Below are 25,665 nucleotides of genomic sequence, written 5' to 3'. Positions count from 1 at the left end.
ACTAACAAATTTCCTTGGAGCATGAGGAATTCTTTCCAATAGTCTCTATCACAGTGAAGGTGTTCAACTGAGATGGTAAGAGAAACCACAGGCCAGAAGGATTAGAGCTGTGAACCTGACACAGGTACTTGTGGCCTTGGTTGGCTTTCTGCATCCTCAGCTCTGATGAACTGCAGCTTGAGAAACGTGGGCCCCATCTTTTGCTCTGCCTTCACATGCCCTAGAGTAGAGCACCCTATGTTACTACTTTTATAAAAAGCTGGTGAAGTAGATCTCTCTGGACCCTTCAGATCATCTCCATAGATGAGTCTAAAATGTAAATCCCACTAAAATATATGGGATAAATATTTTCCACCATGAATTAGATTTGAATATTACATATCTCAAAGAATAAAAGTAGATTTAAAACGTAGAGCACCAAAAATAGGGCACAGATTAATCATGTTAACATATATAAATGTATAATAACAGTGATCAGAGGCCTTGAGGTATTATACTTATTTAATATTCAGCAGACTTTTTTGTGAAATTAAGTTTGTACAGTATTAATTTGTATGTATGCATAGTAATGGCCATTTGCAATCACCAATAACTGGATCATTTAAATGACCAAAGTACATAATTCCCCATAATTCTGTAAAGGCTGTCTTTACATAAGGAAGTTCTGTTTTTTTCTGTGTTGAAAGTGGTAATATGTTAATATACATTTTTTTAAAGTGATACACAAGAAGCAGGTGGACTGTGGAATTTTTTCCTATAGAAAAAAGTTAAAGTGATCTGTGGATCAAAAAGATTGAGAACTCTTGTTACAGGGCTCCTTTCCCCTGTTGCTCCCCAAATCCCCAATCGGGATTGATCCTGACCCACACTGAAATATTCTCTTAGTCACAGGGTCTCAAAGGAAAATAAAGGATCAGATAAAGAAGCTAAAGATATGTTTAACTTCCTCCCAGCTCATTCCTGTTCTTGTCCACAGACTGTCTCTGACACCATCGCCCATATTTATATTATATTGTATACACAACTAGATGACACAGACAAGATATAGAAGGAAAGCAATTTAGAGACACAAACGACTCATTCTTATCTCCTCCTATAATGCCCAGATCCAAGCCTTTGTTTCTACATTCTCCATAGTTGGGGGAAGCAACATGTCTACATGACATTTAGAAATATGACCAATCACATTTGAAAGCACATCTGAAATCACATCTGAAGCATTTGCCAATGACTGGATCATTTACACTGCTAAATTACCATAACTCTCACAGGCTATCTTTAGAGCAAGGAGTTTCATTCTTCTGTCTTGAAATTGAGATAATATTCAATTTAATGTGTCTAATAATCGCATTCACTATAGTATTCTTAATCCATAGAACTGAAATTACAGGCAAAGATTATGAAGTTCTATGATCTAAAATGCCACCCTTTACATTTTAAATTTTGTGAGAAAAAAAGGCAACTGTTTCTTAGTACTCTAGCATATTCAAAAGTTGATTTTCTTATTGTAGAGAAGAGATCATGTTTATACATTTATGATAAAATTAGATTCCATAGTTCTGTGGCTTTTTTTTCTGTCTCCAAGTAAAATCAGGTTTCCTTATATGGAGAAATAAAAAAATCAAGGAGGAAATACATCAAAAATTAACAAAATTAAATAATTTTACACAAATTTTTCTTCAAGGAGTATATACTACTTTTATAATTATGATAAAATATGCCTTTTAAAAATTCGCTTTCTTAAAAGAAGGAAGAAATATTACATATTAAAAAGCCATGAGATGAAAGGAAATTTTATTTGAACCAACAAATCTAAGGGCCAGAAAGAGCCCACCAATAATCTTTTACAGACTTTTGCCAAGTGTTCTCCCCGTCACAGAATAATTCCTGGCCAGTGCTGAGCCACAAGGGGGCAGCGGCTCCCTGGGAACTGGCATTTGCCAGCAAATCATGCAGCTCAGCCTGAAACCAGCTCAGTCATGTGTCTCTAGTGCATGGCCACTGGCCTGGGAGAGTCACATTTCACTTGCAAACTGCTTTTAAAGACTCCTGCTTTGATTCTTTGAAGACACTGTTTCTATGAATAACACCGAATGAATGGTCCAGTTGGAGCTCAGGCGGGGTCAAGGACCTAGGTGAAATGCTGACAAACAGTTTTACCCTCTGGAGTAGGGGTCAGGCAAATGCTCTCAGATTGTGGCTGGAAAGGGTGGAATTTGAAAAGCTGCCAGAGGAGGAGGGTGCAAGCTTAGGTGACCTGAGCAAAAAGCTCTGGCCCGACAGGCCTAAGAGAAGACTGTTCTTCCGCGGTGGGCAGGTTTATGAAGACGCTTCCAACCTTTCTTCTCTAGGTTTTCTGCCTCCTGTCCCTCTCTGGTTCAACGTCTTTCATGCTGACAAAAACTTCTGCCCTGGTAACCATATCCATTAATTCAGAAAATCCGTAATATCCAATATTAGCTTGGCTATTTACAGTTTCCAAAGTCTTTCCTACTTTATAAACCACTTTCATGTATGTTTATCACCCACTATTTGAAATGCTTTGACTTTTGACCCTGACTTAAATTAACTTTTTTTTTTTTTTGCGGTATGCGGGCCTCTCACTGTTGTGGCCTCTCCCATTGCGGAGCACAGGCTCCGGATGCGCAGGCTCAGCAGCCACGGCTCACGGGCCCAGCCACTCCACGGCATGTGGGATCTTCCCGGACCGGGGCACAAACCCATGTCCCCTGCATCGGCAGGCGGACTCTCAACCACTGCGCCACCAGGGAAGCCCAAATTAACTTTTTTTTTAACTGGAAACAGAGTCCATATACTGACCAAAGGTAATATAAAAAAAACAGTGAAACGTTGGGGACCAAGTGCTAAGGACATTGAATTGGCCTGGCAACACACATCAAGCTGCAGGATAAACAGTGTGATGTGGGCAGAATGGAAGTGTTAGATTCTGGGGTACGGAGCTCAGGAACGCATTCCTTTCTGAAAAGGAAGGGCAAGGTGGCACTGTAGAAACATTTGCCACTCAAAGACTTTCACAGGCATCCATGCACGTGAAATTGACAATGAATATTTGTGAGACGGATGACCCTAACTTGCAACGTCATATGTTAGTCTTTGGAGGAGTGATGAAATCCTTTGTTTGCCATAAGGTTGATTTATTAGGAAAATAAATCATAAGTTGCAACATCTAGGCCATGGAGAAGAATATCACAAAAGAAGCATGTGTTACATAGTTTTTAGGGCTGTGTTGTTTTACATACTTAATATACATATAATGGGAATTTTTTGACCTTCGAGAAGGTATCATTCACCTCTGCCTTGGCAGAGACGACGGGAAGACTGGGACCTCCATCTGTTGGTACATGACCTCTCCCTCCATGTGGTCTCTTCAGTAGGGTAGCCTGACTTATGTGGTGACTCAGGGCTTCCAAAAGTTCAAACATAGAAGATTCCAGGCCTTCTTTAGCCTTAGCTGCAACTTTCTGTGAATCTATTTAAAATTCTATCAAGTGGGTTACATATTGGAGTTTCAAGCTGTGATCAGCAGTATGGAAGACAGATCCATGGCAGAGCTAGGAGTAGGAAGAAAGTTTTTTGTTTTGTCTTGTTTTGGTTTTCGGTACGCGGGCCTCTCACAGTTGTGGCCTCTCCCATTGTGGAGCACAGGGTCCGGACGCGCAGGCCCAGCGGCCATGGCTCACAGGCCCAGCCGCTCCACGGCATGTGGGATCTTCCCGGACCGGGGCACAAACCCGTGCCCCCTGCATCGGCAGGCGAACTCTCAACCACTGCACCACCAGGGAAGCCCGGAAGAAAGTTTTTTTATACACAGTATCACTTATCAGCTAGCCTATCTCATATGACTCATTTTTAAAAATGAAATTGAAATGCAATCTATACATGCAAAATCTAGTGTAGAGCTTGAATTTACACACACACACACACACCCATCTTCTTTACCACCTGAAGGTATTCATCATTCTGACTGCTATCACTTAGATTTTGTTGACTGGTTCATTTTCATTTATATTCATCAGCACTTTCAGTGCCAGCTTGGGAAAGAAAAAGAAAGCAACTCTATTGATATTGCTGCTTGTGAGAACTCTCAAAGCAAGAAAGAAATCAACCTAAGCAGTAGCACTCTTTCTAAAAGGAATCAGGTCTTCTTGCTACGGAAGACCTGCTTTCAGTGAGGCTGAGTGAACAGTGAAGCAGCTCTGATGGCCCAAGCCCTGCGCACCAGGCTTTCACATGCAGTATTTGATTCCACTGCTTTCCATTGCTGGCTGGTGACCACTATGTCTATGCCACATTAAATTTACCACTCAGCTTTTTTTTTTTTTAAATGCACCAGTGTAAAAGGCTGATTGTACAGCTTCCTCTCACTGTGTCACCGTAGGATAAGTCCAGAATTAGGATGGGCTCCAGTAACAGTGTTGATCAGCTTCTCAATGACGTCCTCAAGAACTCAGGCTCTTTCCACTCCTCCACTCCATTGTCCTTAGCTTCACCTAAGGTCGATTTTCCTTAGAGTTGTAAGTTACCTGCCCAAGTTATCAGGGCTACAGTGCTTCCTTGTTGAGGCATACCTGGAGACAGAGGTGGTACAAAAGGGGGTTGGGGATGTCCTGGAAGCCATTAGGTATGAGACACCAAGTTAAAGGTACAGAAGGATGCAGATGGTACCTCAGTGAGCGCAGCAAAGTCCCTTGATCTTTTGATATCGCCTGTCATCTTCACAGCTGCAGAGATACAGAGCATCTTGTCTGGGGCCTGAAATGTCTGCTCTTCCCAGTACTTTGGAACAAGGAAGAAAGCTTAATAGTAACATAATTGCTGGGGCTGTATTTATTTGAGCTAACTAGGGGCTTTCCACTCATTGTTTTTTTTATTTTATTTAATTGAAGTATAGTTGATTTACAATGTTGTGTTAATTTCTGCCGTACAGCAAAGTGATTCAGTTACATATATACACACACACACACACATACACACACTTTTTTTAATATTCTTTTCCAGTATGATTTACCTCAGGATACTGAATATAGTTCCCTGTGCTGTACAGTAGGACCTTGTTGTTTATCCGTTCTATATGTAATAGTTTGCATCTAAGCTAACTAAGCTTCTTCTCATTCTTGAATATTTTAAATCCAAAGGGGCAGAAATGATGCTAATGGGAATCCTCCATTCTTTAAACTTCCTACAGCTCACTCATTCACAGGTGCACCTGACTGTGCACAGGATCTATAGCCAGGAAATGCCAGGCAGGGCTGCTTTATTCTCTAAGAGGAAAGGTAACTGCCAGAGTCAAGGGTCCTGAGGCCGGGACTGTGCCCCACCTTTGCTGGGTGATAGGCACCTACGACTGACATCAGTCAGGGTCCTGCCACAGACAAATGCCACACCAACAGAGGTCAATGGAGGAAGAGGGTTTAATATAAGGCTATTTACAAGGTGTGGGTAGGGTTAAGGAAACAAATGAGGAATGCTGAGACCCCTCAGGGCTAGAACACCCCCTACCCCAGGTCTAAAGAGACAGGGGGAGGGAGTAATTACAAAGCTCAGAGACAACAACTGAGAAGAAGGACTGAACAGCTGGGTCCTTCAGTGGAGGAATGCAGCCAATCTGAAGCCCAGCTGGAAGGGAGCCAGGGCACTAAATACCCCAACCCTTCTCTTCTCCCTCCTCTATCTTCTGCTGTTGCCTCCCATTTTCCTAACCCAACTCAAAGAGAGAGCACCAGGGATCCTTGTTGAGAAAGTGGATCTGGTGGGAAAAAATGGAAAATACCCAGCACACAACCCTTTCATTCATCATTGCACAATTGGTGTCTGCCCAAGGAGGGGACTTTCTACCCACTGGGCGAAAGGAAACAAAGAAAAAATTAAGTACCAGTGGTACCTCTTGAGAATGCCAACCCAGGCTCCCACATACGGTCAAAGTGGATTTAACCTATTTTCTTTTCTGCCTCTGAACCCCCCTGGGTCCCAGCACTGTTCATCACATAGTAGTCATACATGCAGGTTTCACAAAACAATTCTATTCTATTTCTGGGGGTTACTAGGGTGCCACTGATCATCATCACTGTTGCCCAGCCCATATGTCTAATTGTCAGGGCCATTTTAGATTTCAGCTGAAAGTCTATCTCGGGAAGCTTTCAAGTTAACCCAGGCAACACTGATAAAGATCTTAAGAAAAGGTGGTGAACACTCCCACCCAGTCACTGAATACACAAGCCATGATTAAGGTGTTTACCTATAGTGCAGACAAAAGAAATGGCGTCACTTTGAGCAAAGTGGTGAATAAGGGCATATGAGGCCTGTTACCTACAAATTTCTCTCCATCCCTCCATCATGAAGAAGTGGACTTACCCCCCCTTGAAGCAATTGCTGGTGCTTGAAATCTCAGACTGGAAAAGATCCTGTCCTCAGAAATGCACAGATCCTGTCTTCATTTAAAATTTTAATAATTTGTTCATCATGAATTTTTTGCATTAATTTTGATTTGTTAGATTAGTAACATATTATTCATCTTGATTGCTGAGTTTTTTGGCCACCACTTACTTGCCTCACTCTAATCCTGGCCCTGCAAGGGCCTTGCTTTATGAAACTTTCTGGTGAAGTTTCTTTGGAGAGCTTACCTATTGCATTGTGACTAGGAATTGGTTTAGAAATTTTTCATATAACTTTTCAGGAATATAGCTAGTTTATAACAGAAGTTACAATTCTTTTTTTTTTTTCTTGGTGTTTTGGAGCCCATAGGTGCAACCAAATACCTCCAGTACTCCAGTACTCCAGGAGTTGGGTGGGTCTCCAACTCCAGGGCTATCACTGCTTCTCCCCCAGCTCTAAAACTTTGCCCAAGCCAATGGGCATCCTTTATACTGACCAGAACTTTGTTTAACCCTGGGTGGGAATTAAATTAAAGTTATGTAAAAACAAAAAACATTTTAAAGTCTCCCTATTTTACTTTCATCCTGGCCTTTGGTTATTCAAAGTGCCTTTTTAACAAACTCTGACAGAAATTGATACTGCAGTAAGCTAAAGCCGAAAACAAACAACCATATAGGAGAAAAAAAAAGAGCACCTAGGTTCAGCCAGAGCAGAATGAACAGACTCCCAGGAAGTAAAACCCAGTTCTTTGCACTAAACTCACCCACCTCCACATCTTATCACTGAAAGTCAAATCCTGGCAGTTAGCCCTTGAACCCCTGTCCCAGGCTTTCCATTGTTAACGGTCTCTCCTAATTCAGTGCCAAACCCAAGGCTCCAGAGATGCCAGATTTCATCCTGTGTCCCTCCCCCTTGACAGCCTGAGCAGGGGCTTCACACTAAGCCCCTAGGCAGAACAGAAGGTTGGGTGCCAGGACACTCCCCAGCTACTTGAGTATTTGTGGGAGATGCACTGGATTCTCTCAAGCAACAGATCAGTAGGCAGGCCAGCGGGAAAAAGACAATAACATAATTTGTACTTGTACTTTCTTAAAAGAAAAACAAAAGGGACTTCCCTGGTGGCACAGTGGATAAGACTCTGCGCTACCAATGCAGGGGACCAAGGTTCGATCCCTGGTCAGGAAATTAGATCCCACATGCATGCCGCAAGTAAGAGTTCGCATGCCACAACCAAGGAGCCCGCCAGCCACAACTAAGGAGCCCGCCTGCCTCAACTAAGGAGGCTGCCTGCTTCAACTAAGAAGCCCACATGCTTCAATTAAGGAGCCGGTGAGCCACAACTAAGGAGGCTGCAAGCCACAACTAAGGAGCCTGCAAGCTGCAACTAAGACCCAGTGCAACCAAATGAAGTGTTTAACAATGTCAAGCCCATCCAGCCCTACCAGCATACCCTAGCTGCCCGTAGCTCTCAGATTGTTTGATACGCTGGTGCTGCCTGCAAGGTCTGGGTATGGAGGACCCCACTGCACTATGTCTGAGTATTTTCCCACTGTATAAGCCCACAGACTGCCAGCGTTCTGCCTCTGGCCTGGTGTACACCCTGGATCTTTGGCCATTTCCATCTTACATCTCCCAGAGCCCAAGCTGGTTTGAGATGGCACAGGGGTGACCTTTGAAACTGGCCCAGGCTGGGCCTGGAACACACCATCCAGACCCAGAATCAGCCTGAAGGACCAAGCTGCCTGGGGTCGGGCAGTGAAGCCTTGACAAGCACCAAGCTGGCTATTCCCCCAGAGGCAGAGCACGCTGCAGCCCTAGAGGCCAGGAGTTGAGTCCCTTGGAACAGGCTGACCTGTCGGATTAACAGCTGCAAACTAGGGGGTGCAGGGAGCCTCTTCTGGACCTCCTCCAAGCCAGCCACAGGCTTTGTGTACTGGTCTTGTTACAAACTGTTCAAATAGTAAAGTCTTAGGGTGTTCTTGCCTCTCCTGCTAATGCAGGATCCCAGCTCCCTGCAAAGTTCTCCCCACTCCTCATTTTAAATAATTCTGGATGCCCACAGGGACCTTCTCTTGGGTCCTTAGGATTAAATCAGCTGAGTTACAATGTTATGTCCCTGGACTCTGCTGCCAGCATCCTGCACTGTCCCCCTGCACTACTGAGGTGCAGGGCAAAGCAGGGGGAGAGCACCTCATTCCCCATTTTAAATGTTACTGTTATTGGGGTATTTAAGAGTCACGTAGTAAGCCAAAAAATAGCCCCCAAAAGATATCCACATCAAATCCCTGGAATCTGTTAAGGTCTTTGCCACTGTGATTAAATTACCAATCTTGAGAGGAGGTGCTTATCCTAGTGGGCTCTAAATGCAACCATCTGTATCCTTGTAAGATAAATACACAGAGAAGAGCCAGACATACAGAGGAGAAGGTAACACGAAGAGAGATTTGGAATGATGAGGCCACAAGCCCAGAAATGCTAAGGCAGCCATCAGAAGATGGAAGAGGCAGGAATGGATTGTTCCCTAGGGCCTCCAGTGGGAGTACAGTCCTGCTGACATCTTGATTTCTGATTTCTGGACTCCAGAATTGTGCCACAATAAATTTCTGTCGTGTTCATCTACCCAGTAATGGTCATTTTTTACAGCAGACTCAGGAAATGAATACAAATAGTGTTGCTTATATTCTCTCACTGTCTGACAGAGGTTTTTGTTTTAATTGAGTGAGTGTTCTTTAACTGAAAGCTCTTTTAGTTGTTGCTCCCAGCACTCAGACGTGAATATATGGGGATCCTGGGATGAGACACCAAGCTGATTAAAAATTCCTACATGGAAAAATACCTTTAATACACTAAAAGACCCTAGAAAAATACTTAAAACAATTGTGACAGACAAAATGCTAATTTTCTTCACATAAGAACTCTTACAAAACGATAAGAAAAATACCAACAGAAAAAGAAACAAAATGGATGAAGGCTATGATTAGGCAGTTCACAGAAAAAGCTTTTAAACATGGGAAGACATGTTCAAATTCATCCATCATTAAAGAAGTGCAAATAAAACCAAAGTATCATTTTTTCACCCATCACATTGGCTAAGAGTTGTACTGCTTTATTTTTTTTACTGCATCTATATTTCTCTGTCAATCAAATACTTTAAGCAAACCTACACGTTAAAAATGACATATAACAATAGATTCTGAAACCAGAAACCTGGTTTCAAATCAAGACAAATTTTCTCATTTATTCAAAATTTACCTAAATCTTGCTTTATTTCAACCCTTCTGAGATCCTTAGGTAAATAAACTCTTCCTGCTATAAGAAGTCCATGAGTATTACACAGAATATGCTTTAAGAGCATCTTCCTCCTCTTCCCTGTGCTGCCATCAAGAAGAAAGTTGGCATGGATTGTTCAAATTCTAGGACTCTTATTGGGTCAAGTTTACTAGCAATTAATGTACGTTAAAATGTCACTCATTTTGGGTGTGGGAAGACTGAAACTCTTTCAGCATTCTCTTCTCTCCATGCTGAAGAACTGGAAGGTGTCAGGGCCCATTCCTAGCTGCTGTGTGTGTGTGTGCACGCGAGCCCCAGGTTGTAAAATAGTGAATGGACACAGGGTCTGCTTCTCCCAACAGTACCCAAGGCCAGCCCAGCCATCCTTTGTCTCTTCTCTTCCTTCAATCACTGACAGGCCAGAGTCTGTTCTCCTTCCTGCTTCCCTTTTGCACAGACACACACAGTGCTCACTACCCCAGCAGTAGTCTAAGCCAGCTCAGTAGTAGGCAGTGACAACAAGTACCTTCTATCTTGCTGCCTGCCTGCTTCTTTCTGAACACTCTCTGTGTCTTGCTGGATGTGTCAGATTGGCTTTTTGCCTGAAGGTTCTTAGTCCTAACCAGACTGGCCAAAAAGGACTGATGCATGCATTTCAGTCAAATCACCCAAGTTCTTCTTACTGAGTTCCAGGTCCAAGCCCAGTCAGCAACAAAGGCACACCAGCTACTCCTGGGTGTAAAGCATCAATGCAACTTCCAGACCCTATATGCTAAATGGGGAGAGGACTTGCTTAGATGTGGCTGAATGCTCAAGAGCAGCTGGCCTGCAGCTGAGGGGACTGAGGAACATAGAAGTGGACTTGGATTTGATTTAACCCACTGCCAGGGCATAGCAGGGGCTCAATAAATGTGGACTGAGGTGATGACTGAAGTTGGAAAGACAAAAGAAACACATAGTGAATACTGTTTTTCACAATATAAGAACATGTCATCAAATACTACATTATGAGACGCAGCCGAATTTATTAGGAGATTGTACTAGTTAGGATAGAGACTATGCTACTGCAACAAAAACATCCACAGATCTGACTGGAAGAGGATAGAAGTTTATTTCTCTCTGGTATAATAACAACCATTTAGTCTAGGCTACCGAAACAGCGCTACTCTGTGAGGTCATTCAGAATCAGTGCTTCTTCCACCACTGCTTAGGGCTATAGTTCCCAAGTTGGCCCAAAGAGCCTCAGTGAGCTCACAGGAGCACCATGGGACGTGTCAGATTTTTGAGAAAAACACAGTAATCCTCAACATCTGATATATACCACATAAACTACTAGCTTGAGGTAGTTCAGTTTCAACATGAGATAGCACTACTTTCCTTTTGATAACATGAGATATTTCTGAATCTAGGTTTTTGGTGGTTGTTGTGATAAAAAGCAAGTCCTCTAAGAAAATCAGTGTGGAACAGGGAATGGGGTAGTGGTGTCCAATCTGATTCCAAGGTTTGAGGAGTTGTGCAGTGCCCCATAGGTATATACATTCCATCACCAAGTGACTGCAGTTGTTTAAAGTAAAATAATTTTCTTTCAGTTTATGCATATTACTTGTTACAAATGTCTACTAAATGTTGGGAGACAATTCTCCATGGATCTCTCATGGTTTTGCACATGTTGTAAGCAGAGGCAATGACTGCCTTTGATCCAGGCTATCTTTTCAAGGATGCTTGTACAGGTGGCCCTCGAACAACATGGGGGTTAGGGGTGCCAACACCAGTGCAGTCAAACATCCATATATAATTTTTGACTCCCCCGCACCTTAACAACCAATAGCCTACTGCTGACCACCTTACAGTCAATTAACACATATTTTATGTTACTTGTATCAATATTATATGCTACACATACACTATTATACAATAGTACTACTATATGATAATAGTACCGTTATACAAAATACATGATACTATATATAATATTATTGTACTCTTACAATAAACTAGAGACTATATCAATACAAGTTAATGTCATCTGTTTATGAGATTATCTGTCAGTACCTAACATCCATATTATTGTATATGATATGAAACACTGTAGATACTATGTGAATTACTAACTCTAGACATCACAAATGAAAAGATAATGTGTAAAAACAAATTCATATTTATATACAGATATTTATATACATATATAATAATACAGTAGCAGCAATATGATTACTTCATGGTAAGCTTAGTGTAATTGATACAATTGCTTCACAGTAGCTTAGCTTATACAGTGAATAAATCCTTATAAAAATGTTATAGCATACAGTCATATTCATAATACAGTGTTGGAAACACTTACATTTTTAAAAATCCACTTACCTATGGTGACATCGTGATACGCAGTTTCTCCAATTAGGAGGGAAGACAGAGGCATACTGTATGGTAATGTATATAACTTTGAAAGCAAAGTTATAGAACAGTAGGAAAACTAATACATTATTAATTTTATATTAAGTATCACCTTATTCCCATATAAGGTAGGCTAGCCACTTCAATACAAGTCTTGAACATGATGTTCTACATGATGATATTTAGGCAATGATGATGATGGTGGTGATGACACAGTGGTTTTTGCAGTAGTTATTAGATTTTCATAGAAAGACACACACATACATAACAAATAAGTTTATTAACTGTAGCACATGATGACTGTCTACTATTCATTAAGTAGAAGTGGATCATCACAAAGGTCTTCTTCCTAGTAGTCTTTTTGCTTTTTTTTTTTTTTTTTTTTTTTTGCAGTACATGGGCCTCTCACTGCTGTAGTCTCTCCCGTTGCGGAGCACAGGCTCCGGACACGCAGGCTCAGCGGCCATGGCTCACGGGCCCAGCCGCTCCGCAGCATGTGGGATCTTCCCAGACCGGGGCATGAACCCACGTCCCCTGCATCGGCAGGCAGACTCTCAACCACTGCGCCACCAGGGAAGCCCCATCCTAGTAGTCTTGATTCACATTGAGTAGGCTGAGGAGGAAGAGAAAGAGGAAGGGTTGGTCTTGCTGTCTCAGGTGTGGAAGAGGTGGAGGAGGTTGGAGGGGAGGCAGGAGAGGTACACACACAGGGTGTAACTTGACAAAAATACATCCTAATTTCTTTTTTTTTAATGTAGTATAGAGGAGCTATTTATTTATTTATTTAATTTATTTATTTTTGGCTGCATTGGGTCTTCGTTGCTGTGCGCAGGCTTTCTCTAGTTGCGGCGAGCAGGGGCTACTCTGTTGCGGTGCATGGGCTTCTCATTGTAGTGGCTTCTCTTGTTGCGGAGCACGAGATCCAGGTGCATGGGCTTCAGTAGTTGTGGCACGTGGGCTTAGTAGTTGTGGCTTGCAGGCTCTAGAGCACAGGCTCAGTAGTTGTGGCACACAGGCTTAGTTGCTCCGCGGCATGTGGGATCTTCCCAGACCAGGGCTGAAACCCGTGTCCCCTGCATTGGCAGCTGGATTCTAAACCACTGTGCCACCAGGGAAGTCCTTACATCCTCATTTCTATCTGACTTTTTTGCTTTTATATTTTTCTAAAAATGTTTCTATAAAGTATTAATCCTTCGGCCACTGTGTGCTTTAGTTTCAGCACCAGTATCATAGAATGGTCCATGTTGTAAAAGAAGTCAAAAGCAGTTTTTAATTATCAGAATCCTTCTGCCAGAGTGTCTAATGTCAAGTTGTTTTCTGGCACTACTTCTCCCATGTCTTTTTCCTCATTGTCTGGCACTGGTTCAGAAGCACTCCTGTCCAAGTCATCTCTTGTTAAATCCTCTGGTATGGTGTCTATTAGCTCTTTTTTTTTTTAAGATTTATTTATTATTTATTTATTTTTGGCCGCACTGGGTCTTAGTTGCGGCATGCCGGCTCTTTATTGCGGCGCGTGGGCTCTTTGTTGTGGTGTGTGGGCTTCTCTCTAGTTGTGGTGTGCGGGTTTTCTCTTCTCTAGTTGTGGCGCACAGGCTCCAGGGCACGTGGGCTCTGTAGTTGTGTCGCGGGGGTTCCAGAGTGCATGGGCTCTGTAGTTCGTGGCACGCGGGCTCTAGCTGAGGCACGTGACCTCATTAGTTGTGGCACGCGGGCTTAGTTGCCCCGCTGCATGTGGGATCTTAGTTCCCTGACCAGGGATTGAACCCTGCATTGTAAGGCGGATTCTTTACCACTGGACCACCAGGGAAGTCCTGTCTATTAGCTCTTGAATTTCTCTAAGATCCCTATCTTGAAACCCTTCACCGCCAACCTTTTTTGCCATATCTGCAATCTCTTTCATGATTTCCTTGATTGGTTCTGTCCTAAATCCTGTGAAGTTGCGCACATCTGGACAGTGTTCTCCAGCAGGAATTTATTGTTTGGGGCTTGATGGTCTTCACAGCTTTTCCTATAATAACACAGCATCTTCAGTGGTATAATCCTTCCAGACTTCCATGATCTTTCTCTACCATAGCACTGACAATTTTTTCCATGGAGTACCATGTGTAATGAGCCATCAAGGTCTCTAAGATCCCCTGATCTACAGAATGAATTAGATGTGTTTGGAGGCAAGAAGACCACTTCAGTGCCTTCAGTGTTGAACTCATGGGGTTCTGGGTGGCCAGGGAAGTACTGTCCAAATCAAATAAATTTTAAAAGGCAGGCCTTTACTGGCAATGTAATTCCTGACTTCAAGGACAAAGCATGGACGGAACCAATCTAGAAAAAAGGTTCTCAATGTCCAGGCTTCCTTGCTGTAGTACAACCAAAAGATTGGCATCTGCTGTTCATCTTTCCCCTCAAGGCTCGGGGGTTAGCAGCTTTATAGACAAGGGCAGTCCTGATCCTAAACCCTGCTGCATTTGTGCGAAACAGGAGAGTTAGCCTATCCCTTTCTGTCTTAAATCCTAGTATTCGCTTCCCTTCCTTACTAGTAAATGTCCTTTGTGGCAATTTTTTTTTCCAGAATAGGGCACTCTTTTCTACATTAAAAACCTGTTCCGCCTGCTATTGTTTCTCCTCAATGATTTTTTTAATTGTGCCTGGGAACTGGTCTGCTCTCTCTTGGTCATCCTCCTGTTATCTTGACATTTTTTTTAAAGCCAAAACTCTTTCTAAAATTATCAAACCAACCTTTGCTGTCATTAAATTCTCCAGCTTTAGATCCTTCACCTTCCTTTTGCTTGAAGTCATCATATAATGACTGCTTTTTCTCAAATCATATTAGTAGGTATGCCTTTCTTATAGCAATCCTATACCTACAAAAAAGCTACATTTTCAATATAAAATAAAAAGTTATTTCACAAAAAGTACATTTTCATGTATACTGGCATAGGTGTAGTGATGCTTTCACATATTTCCTTTTCTTTTCTTTTGTTTTTTTTTTTACAATGGTCTTTATGCTGGATTCATTTATCCTGAAATGTCTGGCAACCGCAGCTACAGATCTCAGTCTACAGTATACATCAAGCAATTCAGCTTTTTTTTGAAATGTCAAGACTTTTCTCTGCTTCCTGGGAGCACTTCCAGCAACACTAGTGGCACTTCTAATGAGTCCCATGGGGTTATTCAAGGTTTACAGTATTGCACTAAACACGAAGAAAAATATGCAAGAACTGTAAGACATCACTTTTTACTGTGATAAGCAGTTTAGTGGAATGATGAAGTGCTCACGTGGAGACGATTAGTGTCACATGGCATTTTAAGTGGATACCCACAAAACTTGAGCTCACCACAATATTAAAAGGAGGTTAACTATTATAATAGTACAATATGCACTATAGTTAATTTTATGCAGTTTATGATTCAATACTGCATATTTATGCTTGTTTATATTTCTCTCAACTGCAAAAGGGCCATGTACTATCTATAAGTCTTTGCACAAGTTTTGATAAATTTTAACTCTTGTTAATAGATTTGTGTATATTTTATGGTAGAAAATGATCAAATAGACTAGTATCTATACATATTTTATACATTCATGACATATCTTTTTATTATTTTTTTCAATATTTCTAGGCTACATGGTTAGTCTGTGAATTTTTCAAATTGTTGCAAATCTCCAAATAATTTTCCAAAATGTTTATTGAAAATAATCCACATATAAGTGGAACTATGCAGTTCAAACCTGTGTTGTTTAAGGGTCAATTGTATCTGATAATTTCTTATTTTGCCTCTCTGATAATTATACATACTTCACTCTGTAACCTTTCAGTATCCAGTCCTATATCACTCTGCCTTGATCAGGCTTTCCCAGTTATAAGCCTGACTTCTCACAATTGCCTATCAGACAAATGGCTTCTAGCCTAGCTGTCTAATACAGCAGTAACTAGCCACATGTCACTACTGAGCACCTGAAATATGGCCATTCTGAAATGAGATATGTTGTTAGTATAAACTACACACTGGACTTCAAAGACAATATCTCACACACACAAAAATATAAAATTCTCATTAATAATTTTTACGTTGATTATATGTTGAAATAACATTTTGGATGTATCAGGTCAAATAAAAATATTATTAAAATTACTTTCATCTATTTCCTTTTTTTAAATATAAATTTATTTATTTATTTTTGGCTGCATTGGGTTTTCGTTGCTGCGTGCAGGCTTTCTCTAGTTGTGGTACAAGGGCTTACCACTGCAGTGGCTTCTCTTGTTGCAGAGCACAGGCTCTAGGCACACGGGCTTCAACAGTTGTGTCACATGGGCTCTAGAGCGCAGGCTCAGTAGTTGTGGCTCATGGGCTTAGTTGCTCTGCGGCATGTGGGATCTTCCTGGGCCAGGGATTGAACCTGTGTCCCCTGCATTGGCAGGCGGATTCTTAACAACTGCACCACAAGGGAAGTCCCATCTATTTCCTTTTTACCTTAATACGGTGTCTAGAAAATTTTTAACTGCATATGTAATTCACATTATATTTCTACTGGATAGCACTAGAAAATATATTCCGTGAAAATATCAAAAATATTTTGGGAAAATATGCAATATAGGACATAATAATTATTAAAAGCATTTCAGGTTTTGAGGTGCCTATATATAAAGGTATAAGTCAAAAAGTAAATTAAGAATTTCCAGTGAATTATCTATATCTAATGTATAATCGTGGAAGTCAACTAAGAAGTGAATTGCCAGTTAGTTGGGAAATGGAAAAATAGATTGGTATTTCTCCACAAAAGTACTTTAAAAAAGTAAAATCACATCTGGACACTTTTATTTTTAAAAAGATCAGGTTTATTTAAGAAAGGAAAAGCTTTGGCTTATTACTCAGTTTAAAAACAACAGTAAATCATAAAAGGTTGATCAGAAACATCAAGTTCTCCCAAAGAGTCAGAAGTCAAGAAACAGAAAATGCCCCACATTCTTAGCCCACTTCCTGTCCTTAGAAAACAATCTAAGATGAAACACTGTTTGTGAGCAAAAACAGCATGAGTGACATTTTCAAATGCTTGCCTTCAATCCTTAGAGAATTCCTAATAGAATATAGAATATTATATTACAATATAGCTAATAGAATATAGCTCTATTGTCTTAACAGGAAGACATAAACTGAGCTGTGTCTCCTCAAAGGCCAAATAGTATCTTGTGTTCCAAAGGAAACAGGGGTTCTTTAGTAGGTCTAGAGAGGACTACTGACAGGAAACCCTACCAGAAACAGGCAAAATGAGGACCTCTGGTTATCAGAAAATATGAAGTAAAAGAAAACTACTAGACTCCTGAAAAATACAATTTTCCCACTCATAAAATCCCAACAACACTCCCCAACAGAAGATTAAAGAGCCTAGTCCAAGGACACAGGATCCACCTATAGGTTCAACAAACACACACTCAGTGTCAGACACTGCATGTCAGGCACCATTCTCAGAGCTGAAAATACAAAGTCATATTAAGACATGTTCCCTGCCTCTGAAAACTGAATAGTGTAGTGAGTGAGGCAGGCATATAAATCAACAGTTACTATCTGGTATACACATTCTGTCAGAAGTTATTTAAGGAAAATATGCCATATATAGTCACAAGGATAGATCTAAATCAGGGGCTCAGCGAACAGCCTGCAGGCCAAATCTGCCCTCATCTGCCATCTGCTTTTGTAAATAAAGTTTTATTGGTTTACGTATTGTCTATGGCTGCTTTTCACTACACAACAGAGTTCAACACACAACAGGTAAGGTAAACAAAGACTAAAATATTTAATATCTGACCCTTCACAGAAAATGTTTGCCAACCTCTGGTCTAAATCAAATTGAGGGGTCAGGTAAGGTATCCTGAAGGAGATGAGAGTTAATATAAGTTTTGCAGAATAAGTGAGATTTACCTGAAAAAAGTAATAAGCACCCTTTTCCCTATTACCCATTTTTGAGGAGGCATGGGTGACAGGGCATTCCAGGTTGAGGGAATGGGCCCATGGAAAGGCAAAGAGGCCTAAAACAGCATAAAGAACTCAATTTTACCCTAGAGAACACAGAAAAGCTGAAGGCAGCTCTCAGCAGAAACACATGGCATTAACAATGAGTTCTCAATCATAAAAAACACAGCCAGTGTTGGTTCTTAGGCTTTCTCTTAGCCCTGCCTGCCCTCAGGTGAAGCATGCTGTTCCTGACTTCAAGGTAGGAATACACCCGAGTCAAAACCCAGGGTCTGCCTGCTTTGGAGCAGCCAAACCTCGATTCTCTGCTTTGCTACGTAGACAGGAGGCCAGCTCTGGGTGAAGTGTGTTACAGTTTCTCTCCAAACCTACTTTCACCTAGACAGACCCCAAGGTGTATATCTGAGAGAATCAAAAGCCTGAGCCCTATCCCTCAATACTGTACACTAAAAGCAAAAGCCCTATTTTCAGGGAGTATTAGAACTCATACTCTATTTTAATGATTAAAAAAAATTCGTCCTAATCCCAGAGTCCTTCAACAGCCTCTAAACATAAGAAGATCTAATAGAGGTGTATCACATTTCATGAATGAATCTCTGGAATCAGACAAAGGAGAAATCAGAGATGCTCATTCCCTTTTTAAAAGTACTGTTGTCAGGGGCTTCCCTGGTGGCGCAGTGGTTGAGAGTCCTCCTGCCGATGCAGGGGACACGGGTTCGTGCCCGGGTCCGGGAAGATCCCACATGCCACAGAGCGGCTGGGCCCGTGAGCCATGGCCGCTAAGCCTGCCCGTCTGGAGCCTGTGCTCCGCAACGGGAGAGGCCACAGCAGTGAGAGGCTCGTGTACGGCAAAAAAAAAAAAAAAAAAGTACTGTTGTCAGCTTTACAAAAAGATTCTCAATGCATATAGATGTATATATCTAAGGCATTAAAGCAAGGAATACCTTATAATTAAATTTAGCTCGAAACATCAACGATAATTTTGACAATATACTTTACAATTCAAAGGAAACCAGTTCAAGAAAGATACCAATGCAAAGATAACTTTCACTAGTCTTATACCTCATTTGGAAATCTCACAGATCACATGGTCTTAGTTAATTAAAGACTCTTATTTCAGACACAGTGATGTCTACCTGATGCCACAATTTCCATAGAGTGTTCATAAGTTGTTCAGGATCTTTATGTATTCCAACCCAGCAGCCATTAACAAAAATATTGGTTGCACTAAAATGCAACACCAAAAGCATTCTGTACTTAGTAACCCTATAATAAGCTATAACTAAAGATTAACAATAGTTTTTTGCATCTATACACACTCAGCAACAGCTGCAGGAGAAATTTCTTCTAAACTTCCATACTCCATTCTTCTAAAAATACCAGAATTGGAGATGGTTGAGATCCAACTGAAATATAAGCCATCAGAGCTAAATTCTTCACAAGTCCTACAGCATGGCCCTTGGAATAAATAAAGTACGTATTACTCATACTGATTTAACATGCCTATCGAAATTCTTTTCCAAAAATATTTTTCCTTCAATTTGACCTCAGGATGTACTCTTACTTCCTAAGAACAAAACTATAAATAATATCTTAGTTCTAAACTACACTACACAATTAAATAAAAATTTGCTTCTAAAAATAATTATACCCTACATAATTACTGTCAGACTTTTTATCCTGAACATAAATTCTAATGCATTACCTCTGGAGTCTCAGCAGGACACACCATTCCCCACAATGTATTATGCAACTGTCTTGGTTTTGCTAGCTTGCCATCTCTACCAATGGAAGGATTTAAACAACACAGGTGAGAAAGAGTAGATGCAAAAGTCAGGCAGTTTAAATACCTAGAAAACAATAGCAAATCTTTAAAGTTTGGGCATTTCTGTTACTCACACTATCGTGTTTTTGGCAAATACTAGAATGAAGCAAAGTCATATTTTTACATATAATCCACTCAGTGTTCAACTGTCCCCATCCCTCCTTTCTCCATCCTGCCCTGGATAATCTTATTCACCCCTGTAACTTAACTGACCCTTATAGCAGGGATGGCAAATACATGACATATAGTTCTAACATACCACGTAAATGTTTTGTTTATGGTCTATCTCCAAGCACTAGGATGTTAGTTCCACAAGGGTGGGGAATTTTATTTGTTTGTTTCATTCTCTGTGGGATTTAAAGAATCCATTTGGGTCATGTAACCATATCAATAAATACTCTAATAACTAAAATATACTCCTCTTTCTAACTCTGTGACTAGTGTTTGGTCTACATTACCTTACTTCTCTGTAGTCTTAAAGACTCTGGACAATTCAGGACAACTTTAAGAATATCAATTACTCCTGAGACAAGGATCATCAATGGAAAAAATTGATAAGGAAATGCATATTTATCTAGACTCAACAAACCTTTCCACAAAAATAGTAACTTCACAGTGGAAGAATCTAACAGATGCCACTGTGAAGTTAATATTACCAATAATGGGACAAAATGACACCCTGTGACTCCTGATGTAATGCCCTGGGAAGTACACAATATGATCTCTGTATTTGTCCTGCCAAAAAATGCATAAATTGAATCTAATCATAAGGAAATACGGAAAAGCCCAAATTGAGGATATTCTACAAAATAAATGGCCTATCCTTTTCAAAAATTTCAGTGTTCTGAAACACTGAGGATAAATACAAGGGAAGATAGGGACTTACCTGGTGGCGCAGTGGTTAAGAATCTGCCTGCCAATGCAGGGGACACGGGTTTGAGCCCTGGTCTGGGAAGATTCCACATGCCGCAGAGCAACTAAGCCCGTGCACCACAACTACTGAGCCTGCACTCTAGAGCCCGCGAGCCACAACTACTGAGGCTGCATGCCACAACTACTGAAGCTCACGCCCCTAGAGCCCGTGCTCTGCAACAAGAGAAGCCATCGCAACAAGAAGCCCATGCACCGTAACGAAGAGTAGCCCCCACTCGCTGCAACTAGAGAAAGCCCGCGTGCAGCAACGAAGACCCAAAGCAGCCAAAAATAAATAAATAAATAAAGACAAGGGAAGATAAAAAGAGACTAAAGAGACATAAAAACAACATGCAATACATGATCGTGGACTAGATTTCTGAACCAGAAAAAAAAATGCCATTAAGGACATGATCAGCACAACTGGCAAAAACCTGAATAAGATGGCAAAGCTAACAGTGTTGTACCAAAGTTAAATGTCCTGATTTGGATAATTATACTACAATTGGGTAAGTGAATGTCCTGGTTCTTAGGAAATATACACTGAAGTATTTAGGATTAAAGGGGCATGAATGCCTGAAACTTACTCTCAAGCGGTCCAGAAAAAAATAAAACGTATATATAGATAATAGAATCCTAAAGTAAATGAGGCAAAGGTAACAACTGGTGATTCTGGGTGCAGAGTATAGGAGGGTTATCTGCAACTTTCCTACAAATTAGAAATGATTTCAAAGTAAAAGGTTTAAAAAAAAAAAGGTATCAACTACTCTTTTTCCCTTTATACTAAATAGCGCCAGACTAGTATGCTTTTATGGTTTTCCTTACTACTCTTTCTTCTTGTTGATGTCAATGAACTCTGGCGGCCTCTAGGTTTCATGTCTATTTTACAGAGAATTGTCAGGAGAGAAGGCAAGGCAGGGCTGAAGGCTTGCACTACACAGTAAACAGCATGGGGTTTGCAACAGCTAAAATGATCTTCAGAGCAGCTTTGTACTGTGTTTTAGGATTAGCAACAGTCAATAACTTTAAATCTCATGAAAATACTATGAATACATTTTGCTTCTGCAATACCATTTCCATCATCTCTGGATCTTCAAAATCATAAATAATATGCTCTGAAATATCTCTGTCAGACACAAAATCTAACGCTCTAAAAAAATTAATGATGAAAATGTCTGGGTTAATATATGGTAGGGTTGCCACAATGTGCTGACCAATAGCACTCTTTTTGCACCCTAGGAAAAAAAACATCATTAGAATATGAGGACACAGAGATCGTAGCCATATATAAACATCATAAGAACCATTTCATATACATGTTCATTATATGTATTTCAAAAGAAGCATGCCTCTCATATTTTAAGGAACATCCTATGGCTGCTTTTCAAACCAATGGAACAGGTTTACTCATTTGATGGACAGACTGGTCATTTGGACCTGAGAGAACTTGCATTATCTACTCTCTCTGTCTGCCAAGATCCTCTAGAATTCCCCAAGGCTGGATTTGGAAATGACCTTTGGCTGCAAAACACAGACCCCCAAGTCCTTTCCCCCAACCAAAAAAATTAAAAACTTTGGAAGAAAGAAAGAAATGAGGGCAAAATAAGAGAGAATATGGATAGACAAATGTGGGAAAAGCTAAGCACAAAATGAAAAATAAATATTAACTCTTAGTTGGTCTGTGAGGTATCTCCACATACGAACAATGTTTCAAAATTAACAAACAGCCTCTCTCATATAAGCGTCTCTTTTCCAATTTTTCCCCCTTTAATTGCAACACAGACAGAAATGAAATAAAAGTTACTAGCTTACACTGCATTACACAACACCTGGTTTCTCAGTTTTAATCAAATTTCTTTCCTTCAATATCAAATTCTATCTTCTCTTGGCCTCATAACCCTACATTATCATGGTCCATCTAATAAAAGTTTCTGTTGTCTTCCTCCTCCTACTTCAGGCCTCCTTCCTTAGAAACCTTATCCCATCTCACGGATGTTCAGTAACAACTTTACATAAAGGATATGCAAATCTTCATCTTGATCTTTTTCCTGTACCGTCAACCCTCATGTCTCCGATTGCTATTTCATTCTTTCGACTTAGATACCAATTATTCCATTCAGTCTATTATTTGTTTCATCAAAAAAAAATTTCTGAATAAGCAAAACATTAAAGCAGAATGCCTACATCATGCACCACCCAAAATCTTTTGTCTAAAAATGAACTCACTAGGTTCACTCTAAAAACCAATTCTTGGGAGTTCTCTATTTTATCTAGGACCTCAGAGTAAGAACCATACAATCTTAATCGACTCATTCTCATATTATATCAAATTTATCACTATATCTGGATGATTTTCCTTTCTCTGCCACTAATTAATTCATTTTGCCCATAGCTGCCATGATAATCTGTCTAACATACTGGGTTCTTACTTTTGCCCTCCATAATCCAGGCCAATGCTTATCAACAAAAAATGCACATCACAGTCACCTGGGGATCTTTTCCAAACCCTTGTGCTTGGGCCCCGTTCTACCCCCATTCACAAGTAAAAACCATTTTAATTCTTTAAAACACCTATTCTACACGGGATTTTAACTTCAGGCACTTAAACATCTCTGATGTTCAAGACTCCTTCTTTATAAAACTTATAAAAGTGATATTAGACTCTGCAGAACTGTTTGTAAGAGCACAAGACTGGAAACCTAAATGTCCATCAAAAAAGAAATGGTTCAAAAAATTATGCTACATCTACACATGGAATATCACAGCTCAAAAACAATGATCAATTGCTGATCTAAATATATTTTTAAAGGATACCAGCAACCTTCAAACAGTGCATATGTTATGCTCCCATTTATAATTTTGTGTTAAAACTATTTCTGGATGGATTCATGAGAAATTATCAAAAACAGCTACCACAGGACTTCCTTGGTGGCGCAGTGGTTAAGAATCTGCCTGCCAATGCAGGGGACATGGGTTCGAGCCCTGGTCTGGGAAGATCCCACATGCTGCGAAGCAACTAAGCCCATGAGCCACAGCTACTGAGCCTGTGGTCTAAAGCCCGCAAGCCACAACTACTTAAGCCTGCGCACCTAGAAGCCTGTGCTCTGCAACAAAAGAAGCCACAGCAATGAGAGGCCCACGCATTGCAGCCAAGAGTAGCCCCAGTTCACCGCAACTAGAGAAACCCTGCGCACAGCAATGAAGACCCAACGCAGCCATAAATAAACAAACAGCTACCGCTGGGGAAGAAATCTGGGGATCAAAGGAAGACTACTTTTTATAGTGTACCCTTTTTTGTAATTTTTTGAACTATTTTAATGTGCACATGTGCCTTATTCAAAACAATTTAATAAAAAATGTACATGAAATTAAATAAGAGTTGATTACAACAAATTTCCAATACAGTTGTAAAGATTAAATCAAGCAAACTGAGTAACATAATTGGCACATAGCAAATATTCAAGAAATGCTAGCTGTTATTATATTACATTATTATAAGCAACATGCCTAGGGTAGGCAGCTACTAAGATAGTGCTCGATGATCCCTGCCTACTATTACTGCCTTGTATAATCCCCTCCCTTGAGTATGGACTGGATGTGCTGACTTGCATCTAATAAATAGAACTTGGTAAAAATGATAGGATGTTGCTTCCAAGATTAAGGTATAAAAAGATGGTGATTTCTAGGAATTCCCTGGCAATGCAGTGGTTAGGACTCGGCGCTTTCACTGCCAGGGCCTGGGTTCAATCCTTGGTTGGGGAACTAAGACCCTGCAAGTCTCGAGGCGCAGCCAAAAAAAAGAAAAACAAAAAAAAGGTGACTACCATCCTGCCCTTATGCTCTACAAATTTTCTTAATTACTCTCTCTGCCAAAGTGAGCTGCCATGTTATCAGTTGCTGTATGGAGGGGAGCCAAGCGGCAAGGAACTGATTCCTGCCAACAACCGGGCAAACGAGCCTTAAGATGATGACTGCAGCCCAGACAAATAACTTGACTGAAGCCTTGTGAGAGATACTTAGCTAAAGGACCCAATTAAGCCACATCCAGAAACTGTAAGATGATAAATGTTGCTACTGGAGTGATTTATTACACAGTAGTAAGTAAATAATAAAATACCTAGCATATAACACTGATAATATGCTCCAGAAAAACTTTTTGACTAAACATGCAGTCTGGTAACTTACAAAACTAGACCAACAGGAATAAACCCAAACAATATCATGTAATAGTCCATACCTGTCCTCCTCTTGCCAGCATGCTAACCCAGATAGTGGGTCAAAAGAATTCTCCAGACATGATCTACACTCTCCTGTGTAGGCATATTTAGAATCCTTTTTGGCAAACACAAAGGTTGTGTTTGTTGCCATTTTCTCTTGACCAATCAGAACCTATATGGACAATAAAAGTTACAGCCATAAAACCCACAAGGTCCTTGAAGTAGAAAGAAGCGTGAAATCTGCATCTTAATTTAATCTCATCATACAGGCTCACTGAAACATCAATTCTTGAACCTTACAAACTCCATTTTGCAAAAATGCTCCACAGAAACATACAAGTTTGAACAACTGACCAAATTTCTAGTGCGTATTATATACAGCTAAATAAAACTTTGGTTTATATAAATTCAGCTGTCACCCCCCTAAATAATTCAACTACCACTTTCAGATTATTCTATAGAAAAGCTTACTTTTTAATTTCAACTTTCATAATTTAAATCTTAATGATAATTGTGTAATTTTAAAAAAATAATGCTACTAGGGCTTTCCTGGTGGTGCAGTGGTTAAGAATCCACCTGCCAATGCAGGGGACATGGGATCGAGCCCTGGCCCGGGAAGATCCCACATGCCGCGGAGCAACTAAGCCCGTGCGCCACAACTACTGACCCTGCGCTCTAGAGCCCACGAGC

General features: G+C 40.6%; 2 protein-coding genes across 5 annotated transcripts in view; one reads left to right on the top strand and one right to left on the bottom strand.

Annotated features, from left to right (window-relative positions):
• Positions 1–25,665, top strand: part of SPINK2 (serine peptidase inhibitor Kazal type 2) — a gene marked incomplete at both ends in the record, with an annotated part of 208,217 nt that overhangs the window by 33,272 nt on the left and 149,280 nt on the right.
• LOC309960937 (RE1-silencing transcription factor-like) overlaps positions 1–25,665 on the bottom strand; it is a gene marked incomplete at its 5' end in the record, with an annotated part of 192,341 nt that overhangs the window by 144,843 nt on the left and 21,833 nt on the right. For 2 of the 4 annotated variants that reach the window (XM_082837938.1, XM_082837937.1), the window contains one exon: positions 24,996–25,147. The exons of 1 other annotated variant lie outside the window; for it this stretch is intronic. Of the gene's footprint in view, positions 1–24,995; positions 25,614–25,665 lie in introns of those variants that run through there. One more of the 4 variants, XM_082837940.1, reaches the window with a different exon arrangement.

Source organism: Leucopleurus acutus (assembly GCF_964270905.1).
Source record: "Leucopleurus acutus genome assembly, chromosome: 4".
In the NCBI taxonomy this organism is placed as follows: domain Eukaryota; kingdom Metazoa; phylum Chordata; class Mammalia; order Artiodactyla; family Delphinidae; genus Leucopleurus; species Leucopleurus acutus.
The sequence above is the reverse complement of the archived record's forward strand: the minus strand, read 5'-3'. Positions and strand labels throughout refer to the sequence as shown.